Source organism: Chroicocephalus ridibundus, chromosome 6 (genome assembly GCF_963924245.1).
Source record: "Chroicocephalus ridibundus chromosome 6, bChrRid1.1, whole genome shotgun sequence".
NCBI classification, from domain to species: domain Eukaryota; kingdom Metazoa; phylum Chordata; class Aves; order Charadriiformes; family Laridae; genus Chroicocephalus; species Chroicocephalus ridibundus.
In genome coordinates this window covers 71206841-71226978 of record NC_086289.1, presented here as the reverse complement: position 1 = coordinate 71226978, position 20138 = coordinate 71206841, and the positions used below count along the sequence as shown (strand labels likewise).

At 47.7% G+C, this 20138-nt stretch overlaps 1 long non-coding RNA gene across 1 annotated transcript in view; it reads right to left on the bottom strand.

Moving 5' to 3' along the window:
- Window positions 1-9723, bottom strand: part of LOC134517713 (uncharacterized) — a 33528-nt gene extending 23805 nt beyond the window's left edge. The window contains exon 1 of the long non-coding RNA XR_010071714.1: window positions 9090-9723. This is a non-coding gene — a long non-coding RNA (uncharacterized LOC134517713). The remainder of the gene's footprint in view (window positions 1-9089) is intronic.
- Window positions 9724-20138: the final 10415 nt, after the last annotated feature.

The following is a 20138-nucleotide window of genomic DNA, read 5'->3' as shown; positions in this document are numbered from 1 at the left end:
TGAGGTTCTCCGTCCCCGCAGTCCACGAAGACCCACCATACGGAGTCACGTTTCAAGCTTCTTTACCAGACATTATAACTAGGAACTTTTTTTCTCAAGTTATGAAAGAAGAGCTAACTTCTATTGTTCGGTATTAAACACCGTGTCCAACTTTGCATGACATGGAATTAGAATGAAAACGTGACTACCTAGTGACAGACAGGAGAGGGTGACATTCAGCTAAAAGTACACCAGCCCCTAGAAATCCTGTCTAGCCCCGGAAGGCTGATCTAGTGCTGTCACAGATATTTCTATTGTAAATGGCCCATGAAGCCCATATGTGACGCTGCTGTGGCCTCGTGGTGTTCATTTTATTGCCCTGGCATATCTTCAAAAAGATACATTTGTGTTTGGGAAGATGAAATGGAAATAAATTTTAATGAAAAATGAGTACAGAAGTGATTACACAGAAGGAAATTAAACCAACACTGTTATGTCTGGCAAGTCTCCTCCACCCTTTGAATAAGGTGGTTGTCTCTTGATTTAAAAAAAAACAACAAAAAACCACAAAGACCTGGAAGACAGGACAGCATCCACAAAACAAAGCTATAACTCCAGCCAACATCCTTCACTCATCTGGAAAAAAAATGTTGATTTTGGGTTATTCGGAGCACGTTTAAATGCTACCATGGAGCTTTAATGATGCTGACGCTGCAGACTAGCCCAGTGGGCTACTCAGCAGCTGCTTGCAAGGCCCTTGGGTTTGCACTGACCGGTGACCTCTTTATGGTGAATCTATCTATTCCTCATTCCAGCCTGGGCTGCAGACTAAACCTAACACCAAAGCGAATGACTCACAGGAAAAGATGGCAGCCTACAGGCTCAGATGACCACCTGAAAATGGTTTTGAATTCATAAACCATTTCTAAATGAACAGGAAGGAATATGACACTCTGTTTGGAGGACGATAAGGATGCCAGGAGCTGCATGTTCGGTTCCTCACTGCCCTAAGACCTTTGGCTCATCCATAAATCCTCTGAGCAGGCTCTGATGACTTTTCAGTCTGTTACAGCAGCATTACACGAGCCTAATACCCAGTAGCTCCAACCTGTAATTATCGCCAAAATACAGACTTTGAGCACAGGACGCTCACAGACTCACAACAACTGTTTGATCTCTGCTCTGGAGGGTAAATTAACCAGCTGACTTTGCTCAGAAGACGCCATATGTGTCCACATGGCTGTGATGACCTGACCACAGAGGCAGTAGCCCAGCAAGGGGCACTAACCAGCCTCCGAGCTGTAACCTGTGAACCCCTTCCAGTTGTTACTAAAACGTTAAATCTACCTAAGGACTCAAATTTACCAATCTTTACAGTGCAGACCTTACCTGCTTGGAGATACTTGGATTAAAACTGCAACCTGCTTATTTTCTAGACATTAAACTTTAGTATAAAATTGCAAACCCCATTGTGAAAACTACCCATTTGATACAATAGCTGAGCAGCACGCACTAATGCCGCTGGCACACGTTCCTGCCAGGCTACACCTAATCATTCCACACTGAGCTGCGGCACAACTACAAAAGCAGGAATTAAGAGAGCTGTTGTAGATCGTAAGTATGTTCAGCTGGGAATTTACTGAGAACGGCGGCCATAAAACGTACAGTTGTCAGAGCACTTGGAAGAGGAGGTGCCTGGACTCTGGTGGCCCTCCAGCAACACATTACTGCTGCCTAAGTGGTCTTTGGACTTCAGCACACTTTGCCCTAAGCATCGCTCCCAGCCCAGTCACTGGCTTCATTTCTGCTTCGACAAAGGGCAGATGCAGAATCATAGAATCATTTAGGTTGGGCCTTTAAGATCATCAAGTCCACCCATGAAGTCCAACCACGGCCAAGTCCACCAGCTTCAGTGTGGCTTCGAGTCACAAAACGAGACGCAGCTACCTGAAAGGTTCCTGTCTAGTCCAAGACCTCCTCCAGGTTCTCTGCAGCCAGTAAGAGATGGTAGCACTTCTTGAGGACAACGCATCTCACCTGCTACAGCCATCTGCCTTACGCTGGCATGAACTCCAGCAATTCCCACAGAAATATCTTGGGTCAAACATGAGTCATGGAGTGATTCAGGTACCTAAACGTAAGTGTCTAGTGACTCAGCTCTTAATTGATTGTACCGGTCATAGCTTATCTGGGTAAATGTTAACGTGAAGGTCATTTTGAATTAAATGAAACATCTTTTTAAGGATGGTTGCTAGCTTTGGTGCTTCCCTATAGATTTTTCTTGTTTCGGAAAATGTAGTGGCAACATACAGTATCTTTGAAACAAAGCCTGACTCATTTATCCGTACAAACATGACAATCAGAGGCAGAGGGTTAAAACAGAGTGGTTTCTTAGTCTGCCTTAGCATTTCCCTTGAGCCCAGGCATGGCCCCTTTGTTCCTGTTATCCTGCCTCTCGTGCTCGTGGTCTGTGTGACTCCGTGCTCTCCTCTTGACTCCCTGCACAACAGCTGCCTTATTTCAATCCATTTTCAAATCAGGCAGTTTCTCACCTTCCCTAACAAGGGAGACTGTTCCCTACCTGGAAAGAGATGTCCATTGTGAGGCAAACAACAGTGGAGAGGAAACCCCAAGTTATCCTGAGGTTATCTTACAGCAAGCAACATCACTGGCAGGAGGCAAAACATCACGCAGTGGTTCCGAACATATTACAAGCATTTTTTTTAATATTTTTTTCCTAGTTAATAAATTTGGATCCAGACCATCAATACCCCAATTCTGAAAGAAGTCCGTATAAACAACAGTTCAACAGCGTCTTTGCTGAGAGACAGCTAATTTCATGCTTCATCAGAAAGAACACATTTCACTCCCAAGAATAATTTTAATCTTGTTCCTAATTCACATACATTAACACTCAGAAGTGATTAGAGTGGCACAACATGAAGTAATCAACTTTAAGCACTGTACATAATGCTCAGCAGTTTCTGCCCAAGGCAGAACATACCATCAAAAATTTGTTAGCAGGGTTGCCCTTTTGAAACTATCTGTAGATTTTCTGTTGACAAAAATATTTCCTTTATCCCCATGGTATTTGCCCAATGTATTCCCTGGAACACCAAAAGAAAGAGGACAATCAAGAGGCTGCCTTCATAATCCTTCATACACAATTTACGGCTTGTATGAGGCGCTCTCAGCCTTTTTCGCTTGGCTTTTTGACTCATCTGAACTAATTTACTTTGGGTCAAATCCAGAAGCCTTTATTGAGGCAAAGATTTACTGCCTCCAAATGGCCAAATGCTGAAAGAATCTTTAGTTCCCCGTAAGCAAACCACCAATTCAATCAGGCTACCTCTCTGCTAATAGATTAATTATGCTTGGGACCATTCTCTTGGATATTGGCCAGCTGGCACAGGATGACCCGTGTCCATAACGCTTAACTCTCTAAACCAGCAAAACAAAAAGGTTGTGAGCAAATTGCCTACGGGAAGGGTCTCTGACCCACACTGACTTCTGCCCCGTGCCCAGGGAGCGCTGCCTGGCACAGGCCAAAAACGTGCCATGGATGGCTCCAGCATCTGAATGGTATCAAAGACTGACCTCCTGCACCATGGAACATGACTCCACACTTGAACGCAAGCATAAATATAGCCTCAAAGTCCAACCTGGGTCTACACTGGTTGCTAGATTTGCATAGTCCTTAATCAGGGAAACTATCATTGAATCTAAACACAAAAAGTGAGACAAGGCTTCAGAGTTTAACCCAAAGAGTGTAATAATTGCCAATCTCGGAAGCTTGAACTTGCTAAGTTTTTCAGTTATAATACCGTCTTGACTCAGTTGATAGGAAAACCTGATTAATTCTTGTATGATCCACCACGTTACTTTATTTATTCACTTAATCCCTCATGGATAAGAGTGAGAGAAAGCATGAACAGAATAGGATTAATTGACACTGACTATTGACAAAACAGTGTTGTGAAATAATCCATCTGATTCAATATGTTCGGTATTGAACATATTGCTGCCCCTGGGCAGCAGCAAGGGAGATCTGGGCTTTGGCTGCCTTTGCGCTGCACAGAAACCATGGCGTGATGCCTTGCTCTGCTTGCCTCCTCCTCCTCGGGCACAGCTCTTGCGTAAGGAATGACTAATGCCACATCCAATTTTTTTAATGTGGCTTTGCATTCTTTATACTGCACTTTTATACTTGAGTCCGAACAGGGCGAACCTGTGCTGAAGAGATGAGAAGGACAGCCAAAGCTAGAGGGACTCTTGGGCTCACCACCAGCTTCTTGCTGGTGGCTCAGAAGTCATCCTCCCTGAAGGGCACCACAGTCCTGTTCAAGAAAGCACCTTTAATTTAAGCCATTTATTTAAAAGTATTCACCGCTTGCTCTAGCGTCTGCTCCCTTCAGAGATCTCACAACAACACCAAGGGGAGGGTTAAACACGGACCCAGAGCTGCGCTTCACAATGTAACCTCTATTTAGCACCATTCCTCTGGTTCTCATCTTACCCATCTAGCCCATCAGTTCTCTGGGCCAAGCACTACGTTAAAGCATATCCCAAAACCTCTGAAGATGGCTTTTCTTCTCTATTGCTTGAAGTTCTTAAAAAACCCCATGACATAACTTCCATTGTCCATGTGATACGGGCAGTATTGTACCATCTGCATTTCACGTTCAGGGGAAGAGAGGTAGAGAGCACCGATATGCTCAAGGAAATGCTATCAAATTAAATGGAGCAATGGGGAAAAAAAGAAAAAAAAAAAAAGAGCAGGATTGAACAGGGATGGGGAGTAAAGCAATTGCATTAGTCAAGGAAGACAGACTTTTTTCTGATTTTTTTAGTGCACTCAATAAAAAAAGGTAACTGCAAGGAGACAGTGTGGATAAGCGATGGGTTACCAACTTAGCAATATGTCCAGATGAAAATCTGTATCATTTTCTTTTGCTCTCAAGAGCTGTGATGGACAAGCTCGATGTTCACATCTTTGCTCTGTTAAACGAAGCCAGCTGGATTTGGCTTGCTCCTCATTTGCCTTGAGCTTTCAGGAAGGAACAGGGTAAATCCCCATGAGGTTTCACAGCAGAGTGTGCAACCAGACTCAGAGCTGCCAGTCTCTCCCCAAACACCCCACGGCCAGGTCAGCACCACCCAAGGGAATGGTCATAGAATGGTTAGAGTTGGAAGGGACCTTAAAGATCACCTAGTTCCAACCCCCCTACCATGGGCAGGGACGCCTCCCACCAGACCACGTTGCTCAAAGCCCCATCCAGCCTGGCCTTGAACCCCTCCAGGGATGGGGCACAATCACCTGAAGTCACTGTCTGATCACCTGAAGCCACCGTCTGTACCTCTGCGAACAAGGTGGAGTCCCACCAACATCAGGCTCCAGGCCCACAGTCAGGGACTGCTGTTCTGCCCGTGGGACAGGAGACCAGTGATCTCCTTCTAATACAGAAACATTCCCTTGAAAAAACACGGCTGGCAGAAACCACAGAGGAAGGTGAGTGTTAAAGGTCCGGGCAAGAAAAAGCAAGATGAAGCTGTTACTCCATAATACAAAACCTGAAAGTGGGACAAAGCACATCCCAGCGCTCTGCTGTTACACAGTGCAAATAAACTGTTTCTGCAAAAGGAACAGTTTGTTTGTGTTTTTTTTTTTTCCCAGCCAAAAGAAAAACAGGGCAGGGACTAATCAAATTCAGTGTTCTTCAGCAATAGCAGGCTAATGTCTCACGTTCCGATGTCATTTCAATCATTTGAAAACAAAAGTGAAACCTTTGACAAGTACCTTGCTTTTCTTGTAAATGTTTTAAAGCCCAGAGGGTCTCAGTACATCGGTATCAAGCCACAAGCGTTACTGAGTTCATCTCCAAAAGCCTCCTGGGACTAATGCAGTAAAAGGTAAAATCATAATTATAAAGACGGTGGAACAGACCTGAAGGTCTGGACCTCAGAAGCCGTGTGCGTCCCCACAGTGTTGGCCCTTCACTTGTTCCTTGCTGATACTGGTACAAGGAACACGCCGGTTACTTTTTGCTGCTGGAGGAAGCGTGGTACCCCCCCACCGGCCGCGGGCAGGGAGCGGATATGTTCAGCTTGGGGAAAAGCAAGCAGAGATTTTCAAATGCTATTTAATCACATTCACTAAGCAATGTGGCGATTTAACTCTGTGTTTGGATTTATTTCTTTATTCCTCCAATCTATACTTACTGCTTCTCTTTCCTTAATTTCTGCCTGCTATTTGGCTGAAGTTTACTCTCTCTGGACGGGGGATCAGCCTCCCGGGGATGAGTGAGGCAGTGGGAAATGTGCATCCAGATCTGGGTCAAGATTTTGCATGCTCAAAGGCTTGGGGAGGTTTCATACAAACACAGCATTTTTAGGGTGTATTTTGCACGCACGGGTTGGACCTGCCCTCCCCTTAGCTCATCCGCTGGGTGCTCAGGCGAGAGTTCAGGAACGGCATTCATTAAATATTAAAAAAAGACAAGAAACTGTGCAAGATGCTGGAAATGCTGCACCTGGGAGGGGAAGAAAAGACCGAACCAAGACTGTTTTGCCCAGAAGCAATTTACCACTGACTAACACATGTTTGGGTTTTTTTAATTTTATGAATTTGCTTCTTGCCATTAAGCACTACTTGCACTGCTAAAATTGACTTCTTTATGCCAGCTCCTCCTGTAATCTGCGACCTCCTTCCTCCCAGAGAAACAAAGCCGTGGTGGATAAAAGCACTGCGGATCTACTAGATAATTGAAATCATCACAGAAAGTGGTGTTATACACTTTGACTTTGCCTTGAGAGCATCAGAGACACTCATATTTACAACATTTAAAAAAAAAAAAAGAGTGAGTTTTTTAAAAAAAAAAAAAATTTACATCTTGGACTAGATTTGTGCCTTTTGATTTTAAAACACAGGCCAACCCTTGCTCACGATGGTGCTGGGCTGGCATAATGACACAGTTTTCCTCCTACAGTTACAAATGGACCACAGCTCCCTTCTGGGAAGATTCCTTTTTTTTTTTTTTTTTTTTTTTTTTAAATAAAGTGCAAACCTGAGCCATTTCTTGAGGCGTATTTGACGATGGCAATATCTACCCCCTCAGAAGGCAGCTGAGCTGTAGCCCTTCCCGCAGCACATTTCGTGCAGACCACAAAAGGGAACATTTGCTTACAAAGCAATTGTTTTAAAGCCAACTCCTGACTTCTTAATTTATGGAATATTTGTTCCCCTTGACTGAAGCTTCAGCTGTCTTTCCCTGCCAGAGCTAATATTTTAAATCGTGTATTTTAACATCATTTGCATAACTTTTCCAAAACATGTTATCACTATCCGTGGCCTCCTGTTTTACATCCTGCCTAATCCCAAGGTCAAGGAACTCAATAGGAGCCCCTTGATTTTTCTGGGCTTTGGACAAGAATTTACAGACCCAACAAGAGATTCTGCCAGCGATGTGCTGCATTTGCCACGGGCTCTTGCCTCTCTCCTGCGTACGCCGGACGCTTGACAGCAGGACCGCGCTTGGTTTGTTTTTATTCACTCCGTGCCATGTATTTTAAACTTTCATCCCTGCTCAAAAAAGCCAACAATTATGCTTGCGGCATTCTTTTGTAAGATCTTTCACAGCTACAATAAAGTCTTCAGTCAAAACCTAAGTAACGGCTAAAATTAGTCTTTTCCGAAACATTCTTTTCTACAGGAATAAAGATGTTATGGAGAAGAATGTCTACAAGCACAACAGCCTTTCTGCTCAAAAAGCTACAGGAAATTATGCAAGCAGGAGTCACTCGCCTGTGAGCCTCAGAAGCAGAGACACACCAAGAGGGATCCTGACCCAAAGCTTGGTGGCATTAATGGAAATGCTCCATCTGGCTCTTCTGAGCCAAAGCCCATCCTGGCTCAGAGCAAGAGGGTCTCATACTGACCCTGCTCTGTCAAACCCAACGGGGTCTTCTGCACCCTTCTACACACCCTGGGCTTCCTCACCCTGCTTACCCCCAGGGCTTTTGGACAAGAGTCCATGTGCGTTTCCCATTATATCTTTGCTAAGGCGGGCCAAGGTGGAAAGGCAAGAAGAACATGGCCAGTTTGCTTCCAACCAACATCGCTTCCATGCAGGCACTTATCTTTCAGTATCATCAGCATGAAAAAGATTGGTTTTGCTGCATGTCTACTGTCCACACAGTCCAACAGCAGTATTTACCAAGATGCCAGATTGACTTATTTTAGTTTTATGAGGTGCCCTGTTGCAACCTCTTCTATAAATAACACAGTTTTTAATTAAGAATCTATAAGCAGCTGGTTGACAAGAAGAGTTGCCACCAGTGGCAGGTGTGTATGAAGCTAGTTTGTATACAACATTACGCAATGACAATTGACCCGTTGGATGTATTATTCAATGGTTCTACTCTGCCCTTGTGCTCCCTCCACGTAAGAGTCCCTCGGTATTTCAGTTCAGGATGGGAAGAAGGCTGAGACCATTCCCCATCAGCAACCAAAGGGTCCCTGTTTGACAACCAACCTGACGGCAATTCTGCTTCTATGTCGGTGTACAGAATTTGTTTTTCATCAGTGATAGTTTTGGGGCAGCTCATCCAGGAGTTGCCTTCTGAGTCACATCCCACCTCCCATACTGGAAGGTGCCCAGCCCAAAGGAAAGCACAGCGCTCCCTGGGTGCCTTTTGTTCAGTAGGGTCTCTAGCCTGTTAGAGGCAATTTTTCCAGCAGAGGATTATTGAGACTGAGTTGCATCATCCATGGGATGCAGTAATCTGACATGATTTAGAGGATGTGAAGGAGAAAACAGCACCCAGCTGAAAGAGCACGGAAAATTATGGCGCGAGTGGACAAAAATACATCGAACAAACTGGAAACCAACAGCAACACCGGGGACAAAAACAAACAAAAAATAAAAATCCTCCTTACACTCTCAATAAAACAGCTGCGGGAAGCTTTGTTTTTCACTTGGTTTTCCCTATGTTTCTGACTGCCATCCTCTTTTAACACTTATAAAGAAAATAAGTTTTATAGACAGCACTTTTGCACCAAGACATTTAGAACAGAAGAGACTTGTTGCAAGCCCTCACAGGCGCATACTAACCATGCCGCTGGACGAGGGGGACTCTCCACACCCTGCTGGGATGGCACCAGGCTGCAGTTGCACACAGGGAGGTTTCCTCTGCTGCTTCCCCAGGACTGGTTGTCCCCTGCACGCTGCTCCCGAGGTGGCATCTACAGCTACCTGCTGATGGGGCGAGGTGCAGCCGAGGCAGCCAGCTACGAAGGATAATCAGGCCATTGCTTTCATGTGTGTCTCCCATTTAAGTGCTGATCAGGCCAAATCCTGTTTCACTGGCTTGATTGGGAAAATTGCAGGGGTATTTGAAAACTGCAGGCCAGAGCTCTTGGTCTTGCACACAGCGTGTTTGCTTTTTCCCCCGATGCTGCCTGGAAATACCCCCACGCCCTTGCTGCAGAAAGCTGACGAGGGTTTTGTTAGCAGAGAACTCTTTTTTTCCCAGCCCTTTAAATTGAGCAGGAAGACGTTTTAAATTTCTCTGCCTCGCCACGAACCTGATGATAGTTCGCACCTCTTATATCAGCTGCCCCGTACTGATGGCGTTTGCCCAGCACAGCCCGCGGTGGGGGGTGCGTGGGAGTGCTGTAGAAGGTGGTGGACCCTCCACCGGGGTGAATCAGCCCAGCCGAGCTGACTCGCGAGGCCCGTCGGCTGATTCCTGCCAGCTGAGCCTCTGCCTTCGCCTCCTGTGACTCATCCTTCTCTGAATTAAACAAAAAGCCCCCAAACTGCAGGCTGAGTCACATCTGCTTTGAAGGTGGGAGTGGGGTGGCTTTTGGCTCGGGAGGGAGTGCCGGGGAGGAGGTTGTCTCTGCGGCAGCGAACCTCCAGTCAGAGCTCTAAAAATAATAGCGGGAGGAACAAGAAAGGTCTCGGAGAACAAGACCCCCCCTTTCAGCCACCTCCCGTAATAGCCCTTCAATCCGCTTCTGCAGGGGCAAGGGGGGACGGTGGATGTGTGATGCAGGGGACGACCGAGTTCCCGAGGACTGTCATTACACAGGATTAAAATGCACAGCTCTGCAGTTACAACTTGACAGAAAATTACAACCTCTACAAGGGAAAATGTTGGGAAAGGGCACCGATAAAGCAGAACACTCAGGGCAAATCCAGCTCTGCTTCAAGCGCGTAGGGCTCCGCTGCTGGATTTGGCCGCTTGGCGCCCACTGACAGCTACGTATTACCCAGCGGTCCTTCCTACCAGAGGCAAAAATCACAAATTTCCTTAGAGACGGCATGGCTCTGGCTCTAGATTTCTGCTTTGGTGTTGGGTATGAATTTATTCCCTCCCCACAGATGTCCGCTGCTTCTCCTGTGGAGAGGAGCCGGCGACGGGTCCCCCAGCTGGGCACAGCCTGCCGGGGCCATCGCTCCCCTCCCGCTCTCCCCCTTCCCCTGCTGCCTGCCTTCAAAATCATTAATTATCATAGGGAAGAACACCTCTAACTGCACAATGTCAAAGGACTCTTCAATTTAAATACTCGTTTGTTTTCATCCATCCAGAGTCGAGCTGCTGCGCTGCTGTGCAGTGAGATCGACTGGTAGTATTCCTCTTGTGAATACGCTCAGACTCGGAAATACTCAAACAATCCACTGCCAGCAGGAAATAATATCTTATAAGTCATGGAAAGCCCATAAAACGTGGAGGATAGACTCGGAGAAGTGCTACGAAGAGGGCCTTGGGAGGGTGGGTAGGGGCTGTCGTCGGTTATCTTTGAGGAACCCGTTAGGCTGAACATGCCTAAATTTCCTGCTGCCTAATTTCTGTTAGGCATTTCCAAGTAGGACTAAACCATCCATCAGGAGACTGGGTTTGCTCAGATGTTGCTTTAATATTCAATTTATTCAGAGTAATTTAGCTTCATTTGGGGAGTTGCAAATGAACTGTTACTTGCTCTGTGTCAACAAAACACTAGGGTTTCTTGCTTAAAAAAAAAAAAAGAAAGAAAGGAAAACACACATCTTGTCAAGCCAGCGTTCCTTGTTCACCATCCCTCTGTCCAAAGACCAGCTGATGAAGAGCCACCTGGGAGAAGTCACCCAGTAGTGGCCGGTGATGCTCCACAGCAACTGTGTTGAAGCGTAACGCACCTCCACGCTGGGGCCCAGCAGGAAAAGGGAAATTACTCTGCTAAACAGCTCTTTCCAGAGCGGAAAGAGTGAAACGCCCAGTAAACCGCATCCTCCTACATCCCCTCCTGGGTGCTGCAACACCAGGAACCTCACAGAAACCCCAGGACCAACTGGTTTTTTGGTCTGGTCTTGTGTCCACACACGAGAGGACACAAATTGCCTGCAGGCGTGCACCTCTAGAATGTATTTCAGGAACTGATGTTGTTGGGTACGGCGTGCCCCGTGCGCAGCACAGAGCCCCAGGCAGCTCATACTCCCCGGTGACCGGGAAAGGGAAGTGGGAATTCAAGCTGGGTGAAGCCTGTTTATACATACGTTAGTCAGCAGGGTGGGAGGGAGGGTCACATAACTGTTAGACACTATAATATGTGCTATCCTACAGCAAAATTTCATTATGCGTAACTCTCCTTACTCTTATCTGTGCAATAAAAACACCCCAGGAAAATCCGTAATGGCAAAATTAGCAGCCAAGTCGCCATTCGGATCTCGCACGAGGAATAATCCCGTACCAGCACAACAAAGTCGTCAGTAGAAGACCTATTTTAATTTCTCCTCAAAGCGCAGATCTGCTATGAGAAGCGCATTGGTTTCAATCCCTTCGGCCGCCGTCGGTGCTGCTGTTCCTCGCTGTGGGGCTGCGTCTGTGCGGGTAGCGGGGAGCAGTGAAAGCCGGGCAGGCACCCGCTGTCCCCTGGGGTGACCGGTGGCATCACACCGGAGCAGCTTGTGGCTCAGCAGCAACCGGTTGCTGTTCCCAGGAAGCGCTGAGCAGCTTTGACCCCCGTCCCTCAGCTTGATGCTTCCCAGTGGGAAGGACTCAGTGGCCAGCCCCAGTTATCCGGGCTGCAGAAAAGCCAGTGTTGCGCCCACCAGCTCCTTGAAATCCACCGGCACAGAGGGAATGGCAATAAGAAACTGGGATTAAAACCATTTTTATTAGGCTGTTGGGAAAATAATGGAGCATTAACGTTTTTTTAATTGCTTGTGATAGTGCCTATGTAAGAGATGATGACGAGCGCTGAGCAGAGGGCTTTTCCTCCTTCCCTTTGTAGCGCTGCACGGTTCCTCTGCTGCTTAGGTTTGTTTGCTTGCTTTCTCGTGCTCCCGTATGGTTAAAAACTACCTGCCATTAGCTTTGCCCACCCCGCCAAGCCCCCAGCATGTGCCGTGTGTCCTGAGCCTGGTTGGGGCACCTGGGGTCCCTGTTGTCCCCAGAGGAGCTGTGGCACATCTCCTTTCCCTGCAGCGAGGCAGCGAGCCCGCAGCCCTGGCTTGTTGTTTGATGCAGGTCGTCAAAACGCAGTTCAAATATTGTATTTTTCACAGGCAAAATCAAACACCGTACCCAAACATGAAGAGTGTGGATGAGGGTGACTGTACCCCGTGGGTCCAGGACATAAATGCCATCTCCAGCGATGGGCGGTGAGGACCACCGAAGGCTTACATCCCCCTCGAGGAGCTGGAGAGGGGATGGAAGGAGGAGTTTTCCCTTGCTTACAGGGATAATTTTATAACCAGCAGTTGTATAAGCCGTGAGAAACATGATTGAATCATATGCTTGGGAGTCCTTGCTAATCTCTGTTCCCATAAATCAAGAAGGTAAATACAGATCAGTTATTGCCCAGGTTTATCAGGGTATATTTGAGCAGAAGCCGGGCTGTCGATGCTTTATGTGGGCAGCGAGGACGCACCCCCCCTAGCATTAATCTGGTTTGTCTAATTGATGTGTTCGTTTCTCTTTTGCCGACTGGATACATTAAGAAATTACTCATTCACTCCTCCTGGTTTTTAATTGAAATTTATTTTACTGTACCCCAAAGCAGGAAACAAAGCATTTCCCCGTGTGCTCTGCACAGAGAAGATGGCACCAGCTCCTTCTCCGGCCCTCGTTCCAGCTCCGCTCAGCGCTGCTTTCGTGAGACTGAAAACATCACCTCAGATTAGGTAAACCTTTTCATAAGGGCCATTAACTCCTCTGTGGAAAAGCCCAGTGGATTTTGCCATGAGATGTAATTTCTGAAAGCCCGTCTTCATAAATGTGCAAAGTTAAGGGCCGGGAAAATAACAATAAATACAATTTTTTAAAAAAGCAGAATGGGTCAACGTAAACAGCATTTTATTTATGTACAATCCACCTGATTTCAAGAGCCACATCATATCTATACCCGGCCCACTCCAAAACCCATTTGGAGCTAAAAAGGTGTAATTTTTAGCGTTAGATCTATCTGAATTAGAAGCAATACTAGTGTTTGTGTTCTCTTCTGGATCGACCTTTTTTTCTGTCTACATAGTAGTGGAAAAACTTATTTTTTCCTCAACCTTCCAATCCTTTCCCTGCTTTGTAAGAGCAGAATCTTTTTGCATACTATCTGGCACATCCGTGATGAAAACCACGCTGTCCTAATATCCTCCCCCAGCGCTGCAGAAGCTTGCTTGAAACCTATTTACTGCTAGGATGTGCATATTAATGTCTTGTCTTATTTGCCTCAACAAACAGAAAGGAGGCTATTTTAAGTTACTAGAAGATACACAAACTAACCGAAATCCAATCTTCCTTCTCGGGAGAAGCCATCTGGTTCGCGTTCCTCCTTCTACCTGGTTTTTAAAGCGTCTTTGGGGTAGTTTGACGGACAGGGCACCCCCCATGTACCAAAGGAGGGTGGTTAAAGGATGGTTGCTCCGTGCCACGGGTGCCGACACCAGAGACCCGACACGCGGCAAGTCATTGCCCCAAAGCCAGCGGAGCCGGCAGCCGCGCGGCTGGAGATCCCATTAGCAGCTCGTAAGCGAGCCTGGACCCTGATCGCTGATAATGACATAATGAATACCAAATTAAAACCTAAAACTATGCTGCCACGGGCTACGATCTTATCAACCTTCCCTGAAAGCTGAGCTGCACCAGGCCCTGCGGGTCTTGCATCGGAGATTTCGACTAATATGCTGCAGGTAATTCAATCCGTGCCACTCTGCTCTTTCAAGCAGCACTCGGCCAAGGCTGCATTACGATATTAAATCCACGGTGACTTCAGAGGTGTAGGCTTTGGCTCGTTGTCCTTCAGCTGAGATACAAAATCAGGTTGAGCAGACCTGGAATGACCTAGCCGAAATATCTTGGCTGAGCTTCAACTGAGAAACGGCGTTTACTCCAAGGAAAACTGCACTGTGGTTTCACCTGGGTAACGTTTTCGCCTTCGGTGTCGACCCTTCCCAACACCGCCCTTTGGCTTTAGCAGTAAGAAATCATCGGGGAATAGCAGATCAATAGAAACGTCAATGACAACAAACTATCAGATCAATATAGTCCTTTTTTTTCCTGCAGTGCTGCCGGTTTCAGAGCAGACGAGCAGTGCTCTCCGGCTGAATAGCTGATGCCACTTAGCCTCAGACCGTGGGATGTTCACAAACCTTTCCTTTCCTGCAAGGCCTGCTCCTGGGATGACGGCAGTTATTCTGGACACGCGAAAAGCTGCATTTTTGCGGGAAACAAACAACAGACAATAAACCCTCTTATTTGCATGCAAAGCAAACACACTCGCACAAACAGCGGCCTCTTTCCAAACCCCGGGATGGGCAAAGCCCCGTCCATTATCAGCAGCAAGATAGATAAATCAAGCAGACAGTTAAAATCCAAGGAAACATTCACATCTTTTTCTCTTCCCCCGCAGAAAAAAAAAAAAACATGGTGGGTTTTTTTTTTTTTTTTTCATTCAAGCAGAAATAGTTCCGTCTCTGGGTAAAATTTGGCAAGCAAACGCTAAAATACTCTGAAGACCGCTAATTTGAACCTGGATCTCTCGGCAGTAGTGTGTAAGCCACCTGTGTACAAACCCAAGCCACTGTGGCCTAATGCTGGTTTTACTGAGGACAACAGAACAGCTTCTCCTGTGGGTGGGCAGCCCAGCAGAGGGTACGCTGGACCTGTCACCGTAGCGTGTCACAGTGGGGACAGATGGCTCATGGATGCCACCAGATGGCTTTGTGGATGGGCCACAAAGATGATCAGAGGGCTGGAGCCCCTCTGCTGTGAGGACGGGCTGAGAGAGTTGGGGGTGTTCAGCCTGGAGAAGAGAAGGCTCCAGGGAGACCTTAGAGCCCCTTCCAGTCCCTAAAGGGGCTCCAGGAGAGATGGGGAGGGACTCTGGATCAGGGAGTGTAATGACAGGACACAGGGTAATGGCCTCACACTGAAAGAGGGGAGATTTAGATTGGATATCAGGAAGAAATTCTTTACTATAAGGGCGGTGAGGCACTGGAACAGGTTGCCCAGGGAAGTTGTCGATGCCCCATCCCTGGAGGGGTTCAAGGCCAGGCTGGACGGGGCTTTGAGCAGCCTGGTCTGGTGGGAGGTGTCCCTGCCCAGGGCAGGGGGGTGGGACTAGATGGCCTTTAAAGCCCCTTCCAACCTGAAACATTGTGTGATTCTGTGATTCGGTGACTCGGTAATGCTCCCCAGCCCCATGTGGAGCACGGGGGTCACCACTGCACCCCCAGAACCCGGCTCTGCCAGCCATGTGCAACAAGGTACAGGTGATGGGGAGCTGAAAGGAGTCCAGGATGGCGGCCATGAGAGGCAACAGGGGAAAGCGATGGAGATCAAACACAGCCTGGTGTGTGCAACATCACAGCAGAGCAAGTCACACCCCCCCCCAACAACCTCCCAGAAGAAGAAGCCCTTGCAGCAACACTTCTTTCCTGACCCCTGCTCGTTGCAGATGAACCGGGCTGCGAGATGCGTCCCCATGCCAAAGCCTTGCTCTCAAAGCAATAGCAGACTTTAACAAAACCATTTACAGCACCTGCTCCTATACCAAAGTAAAAATGTTCTCTCTGAGCTCTTTAGTGACACAGTGAGTTTCTGCCTAAAGCTAGCCCAGCACGGCTCCTGCTACAGCCACAGATTTATTGAGAGGAGTAGGTGGCTATGCCAAGCAATCCTCTTCAGCTGGAGAGGCATCTCTCTCCAGGGCACATGACGGGTGGCAAAGACGGTGACGCACTGCTCCGGAGTAAGCGCTGAAGTGCCAGACCGGGGCAGTGCCGGCAGATACAGCCTGCATGTTGTACGTCACATCAAACCCAAGGTGGCTGGTGGCTTTTGTAGAGCTTAAAGACACCAAATAGGGGCTGCTCTTCTCGGGACCACCCGACAGGAGTCAAACTCATTCCTAACACAGTCAGAGATCTTTCCCAGGGGTGACTCTACATCCAGAGTACCATCCTGCATGTAATGTGCCAATAAATCCATCCAATGTCCCTGTGCTGATATCATTTTTGTGCTACGGTACTTTATCTGTCACTCTTGGAACAGATAACCTAGGCCAAAATCTGACACCAGCTGCATCCCCTGTTACTTTAAGTGAAATCCAGAAGAGCTAAACCCACCTACAGAACAGTGGGAACCGATACCCCGCGATGTATCAAGCTTCACTTGATTAAGACATAATCATCACCGCATACGTGGTGTGACCTGGATGGACGGATCGCACTTATCAACTACACCTTAATGTTAAACCATGGGATGAAGAAAACGAGAAGGCAACAAAGACACTTCTGCCTGGTTTGTTGTTAAACGCGGTCTTCTCTGGATAAGAAAAAAATAGTGTGTGGTCCTTTAAATAAAGCAGCAGCCTCCAAACCCTGAATCGTTTAATCCCCTCTCGCTGGCTGCTGCTTTATCCCAGCGTCCCCCAAAGGCACGTCTGCGGCCCCGCTGCAGCCCCAGCACGGGAAGGGGAGCCCCGCTGGGACTCGCTGTCCCCAAGGTGGGGTGTCCCCACATGCATCCCCACCCCATGCGGCCCCTGACCCCATCACATGGGTCTTTATCTGCCCATGGCCGAGCTTAACGCAGCTCTTTTGGTGCCAGTGGGAACTCCGTGCTGGGGACAGTGCCGGCACAACCAGAGGACATCGCTTCTTTTGTAGGCACCAGCGACAGCCTCCAGCCGGGGGAGAGGCCACAGCTCACGCTGGAACTAGACTTGGACTGTACGTTGGCATATGGCTCTGAAACGGATTTCTTTAATGCTCCGTCACCCCACGTCTATCTGAACAGGGAACGTGTTTGATGGATGCATTACCCGTCTTCTCCGCTCAACCTGACATGAAGGATGCGGAGAAAGAAAGAGCGAGCCTGGGAGAAATCTTAGCTGGATAAAATCAAATGGCAAAGCACCCCCAGGCCTCGCTGCGCTGGGTTTTTACCCCAATTTCTGTTTATTCCTCCACACCATTGAGGTTCCCCTCCCACACAGCGGGGAAGCACCCTGATATTATGAGAAATATCCACACTGCTGTTGCCTTTTAACCTGTCCAAGATGCCACTTGGCAGGGCACATGAACCCTTTCCGGCCCCCTGAGCAGAAATTAAGCCCATGGCCAGTTCCACTACAGAAAAATAATTTAAATAATGAAGAAGGTGCCCCGTGAGCACTGGGCTCATTCCCTGCTGTGCCAGGGCTGCAGTCCCTGCGCATCAGGGTAAGAATTCACGAAGGGGTCAGGGAGGAGGGAGGTACAGCTCACCACTCAAGGGGCTTGCTTTCTTCTGCCCAGCGAATTGCATTTGCCCAGCCACATTGCCCCACTGAGGTCAGGGTCCCATCAAGCACGTAGAGACAGTCCCTCACACAAAGAAATGACAGCCTACGCAGCCAACACGCCCGCCGAGACTGGGCAATATTTTCGCTATCGTTTCCCAGCATTAGGACTGCAAAGAACAGCGAAGCCGGCCCAGGAAACCTGTCGCAGGGTCAGTAACTTGAGTGAGGTTTTCTAAATCTTGAATTGGGGCTTTAATGGCAGGACTACCCTTCCTGGAGCTGGTATTCATCGTACCACCTGCCATCAACAGCAGATGAGACGGCAAGATTAATCCATCTACTTATCCTCCTACATTAATGCCTCCAACACTTTGACCTCTGTAGGGTACTCGCTGAGGTTCCAGCTGATGGAAAAGGAAGAAAAAAAGTGGCCAAGCATTCTGGCCACATTTCTAAAAATACCGGCACTTCCGCAGGGCTCCATCTGGCCTCTGCTCAGAGACACTGTGCACTGAACTTTGAAACTACTGCTCTTCAGTGCGTTATCTTGTGATGCCCTGGACCAAACTGGAGCAAGAACGCTTGCCAAAGCCGTGGACACGAGCTCTTGGACACGCAGAGCGAGCAGGCGGAGGTCTAACCCGCTCCCATCACTGCGTCCTAGTGCCTGCTTCATAGGATGTGCCTGTAAGCAGCCTGGTGCTTGCGGACAAAAGTCGCGCTTTTCCACAAAATATCAATCTTTCCTAAGAGCTGACACTCTCCAACCGCCTTCGCTAAATGATGAGCGTGTGATGGAGACTGTGCCTTCAGCCCCGCTCATCTAACAGGCGCTGGTGGAGGGAGCGCAGCCGGACACGGAAACAGCGAGGAAAAGATGCGGCGGCTTCTCCCTGGTAGTGCCCAGTGGCGTTGGGGAGCGAACATGTGAACATAGATAATAATTTTCAATTCTCGTGCCCATCTCAAATGCACTTCCTGATCGGCATTTGATCTGATTCCAAAATAGTTTTTCCTCCGCAACTTCATTTCTTTCAAATAACTTTTCTCTTTGGAAACATAACCCAAACCAGTGCGCCTTCGCAAAAACCAACAAAAATGTGGTGGGGTGGCCAAGCACACAGGTTGGGAGCCCGACGTAAATCCCAGGGGAACCCAAGCGATCTCTTCTCAACAGCCCATTAGTCAGTTTTGATGATGGCAAACCATTTTGAGAAACAACACTAAGGAAGATTCAGCAAAATAAAGGAATTAGAGATGAGCTTTTCCTTTTTGAGGAGGTTTCATGAAGGGAAAGGGGGCCCATGAGGTGAGGATGCTGGAAGCCCTAGAGGGACTCGGAGGCCAGCAGGTCAAGAGCATGTTGACTATCCTAATGAAAAGATCTGTAGACAAAGAAATAGCCCAGAAAACTGCAGGAATCGTGGTATTTAAATGGCACGATTAATTAGTCACGGATGAGAAAAGTATGAGGGGATTATGAGAGAGGTAAACAAACATATTAATAAAAGGAAGAAAGAAAATCAATCAGAAGACAGCTTCTGTCCGTGTGAATTCAGAGTCACAAAAAATGAAGTTATGATGTCCCACGAAATCAGAAAGGCCGCGTTTGACGCTGATAAGCAAAATAGCCGAGATAATGAGACAGCAGCTGGTGGAGATCCCTGTGATAAGGTGTTATTGAGGCCAAAGCCTTGGTCAAATTCAAAATAGGATTAAGTATTTAAATGACGAGTCAGACAGCCACTTGCTGTTCCAGAAAAAAGGGCAGAAATTATTTTGATCTAGAAACTAGGCAGCGCCGGGGGACAGAGGAAATCCCGCCACAAAAGTGTCATCGTGTGCTTGGCTGCCGTGGGAAATTTCACCCTAATCTGAGGGTGATCTCGCTGACGGGACTTGTCTAGAGGGTACCTTGGCCTCATCCAGATGACAGGCTCACATTTAATCAAATTGAGGAGCACTATCGGAAGGGCAGCTGTAGAAATTCGTCTTCCTGCAAGACTGGAAGTTACAAAGCTCAGGAGGACAGGGTCAGGATTAATGAGACAGAGCTTAAGTGAGCCTCTGACAAAACATTTGCGCCTTTTATTACCCAAGGTGGCGGCGGGGTGTTTCAGGTAGCTAACTGGAGGTACAACAGAGACAAATAAATAAAAAGCAGATAAAGGCTGGACTGCAGCAGGGTCCGGAAAACTACTATACAGCAAGAGGGAAGGTGGAAGGCAGGAGCCGGTTCGTGGCAGCGCACAATGATTTATACAAACTTGGGTGCTACAAGGCTTTGCTAAGAGGACACAAAAGCCCCTCTCTGCAGACACCAACCACACTGAAACAGGCCAGACGTGCTGGCAGCATCAGCCTCAGGGCGTGCGGTCCCAGCCCCAAGGGGTAA